Consider the following 2090-nt stretch of genomic DNA (forward strand, 5'->3'; position numbering starts at 1 on the left):
GGGAATAGGGAGAAATAAGATGATGGGAGAACAACTGTGCTGCCCCCCCTAGGAGATGCTGGTGCAGGTGACTTTAAAAAGCTGAAGGACTGTTTTTTTCTGGGAGAGATTTTAATCTGGACTTGGGAGGAATAGCTGGAGAACTTTTAGGAGGCCCAGGGCTAAGGGACTTATGACATGTTTAGGACAGTGGGCATAGGAAGGAGAACTGAAATGGAGCCAAACGGTAAAGAGCTCAACCAGACCTATAGAGCCTAATGGGCTAAACTGCTTGTGATTCCTGTCAGACTCTGCAGAATCTGAGCCACAGGACACAGGAAAGAGGCACAAGAATGAAGCCATGGTGGGGAATACCCGGGAGCATTGGCTCCTTCCTCTCAAGAAGCAGGTCCAGAAGGCCATCTTCTCAGTGCCATCATTATGTTATCGTCCACTAGACTCTGATGAGAGCCACTAACCAAAACTTGAACTTCCATTTCTTATTCTGAGAAGATGAAAAGAGACCAAACCTAATGCTATTTCCTTTTCAGGACTCTGAGACTCTTGACTGGGGAAATAAGGGGCCTGAAGATCTAAATAACAGAGCAATTAACACAGCAGTTCCAATTTAGGGTTCTTTAAGTCAGAAGACCTGGGTTTAAGTCCTTGTTCTTAAAGCCAGCTAAGCTAAGCCAAGCACTAGCTGTGTGACCTTGAGAAAGTCTTGGCGTCTGTTTCTGAAACTGTTAAGTGAGAATAAAAATAGTGCTTACTTCTTGTTGGAGATAAAAGTGAACAGTGTCTGGCACACTGTAAATGCTCAATAGGTGACAGATGTTATTGTTATTGGTGTTGAATGCTGGAACTATAACAGGAAACTATCTCCCAGCCTTTGGGGATAGTTCCCCACAAATATGCTTCAGCTACCCTCTCTAGGGCCCCAGCACACGATCCCCAACCACTGAACAACCCACAGCTTCCTCTGGTTATCCTATGTATACAGGGCTGGCCCCGAAAATCTTTTTGGCCCGTAACTGCATGACATTTATGATGAGGCCCATATCACCTCAGGAATCTCATCATACGCCTTTATATGATTCTCCTGAAAGTTAAAGAGTTCATTAGACAGGGAAGGATTATATAAAAAGAGAGCTTCTAGCACCTTCTCAAGGTAGTTTCGTTTTCCCAGAGGAGCCAGTCACTACCATCCCCATCCCAAGAAAACTATAAAAAAAACTAACATTTGCACAAGAATTTCTACAGGTCTAACAACTTCTTGTCCCCATTTTACACATGCAGAAATTAAGTCTCAAGCAGTAAACCAAGTCTCAAACAGTCATTCAGTGTTGGAACTGAAATTCAAACCCAGATCTGTGATTCCAGTGCTCTTTCAACCTCTCCACAGCAACCAGTAGCAAGAACACACACACACACACACACACACACACACACACACACACACACACACCATGCACACCACACACACACACACACAGAGCATTCCAACTCATTCTTCTCCCAAATTTGTTTGGGACAGCCTTGGGAAATTCCATTGCCCAAGGGAGCAGACTATAGCTGATGTCAGTCTAAGCTCCACGGGGAATACCTTACCAGCGGTCTCCACTAGAGGCCTGAGGCAGTTATTTGTGGTTTCTTTTGTGATGTGTCACTCTACTCCCAGAGATCCCGGGCAATCCCTCCCAAACAATACCCAAAATACCCCATCCCTAACCCTCCCATGGAACAGGTGTCATGCCTGCCATTCCAGGACTCAGATTTGGAAGTCATCTCCCAGGGACCAGGTGCTTCACTGAAAAGAAGTCACTTGCACACCTGGAGTTCAGCTACTAAAAACTGCTGTTAGTTTGGGAGTCTCAACACATACCCTCTCCTTCTCCCCTGTCCAGCTTGAGTTCAAAGTCCAGGATGGAAGGGAAAGTAGGTTGAGTTGGCAGTGCGTGTCCTGACCAGTGCAGGGTCAGTCAACTCCTTGGAACCGGAGGTAAGGAGAGAGGAGGGAAGGCATGGCTTGTGCAGTCCCAACTAAGCCCTGGTCCATGTAACGGGCCCAGAAGCCCCACCCTGACATCCCCCTAGTACCAGTCAGCAAA

Source organism: Panthera pardus, unplaced genomic scaffold, assembly GCF_024362965.1.
Source record: "Panthera pardus isolate Hobbes unplaced genomic scaffold, ASM2436296v1 HiC_scaffold_6, whole genome shotgun sequence".
NCBI classification, from domain to species: domain Eukaryota; kingdom Metazoa; phylum Chordata; class Mammalia; order Carnivora; family Felidae; genus Panthera; species Panthera pardus.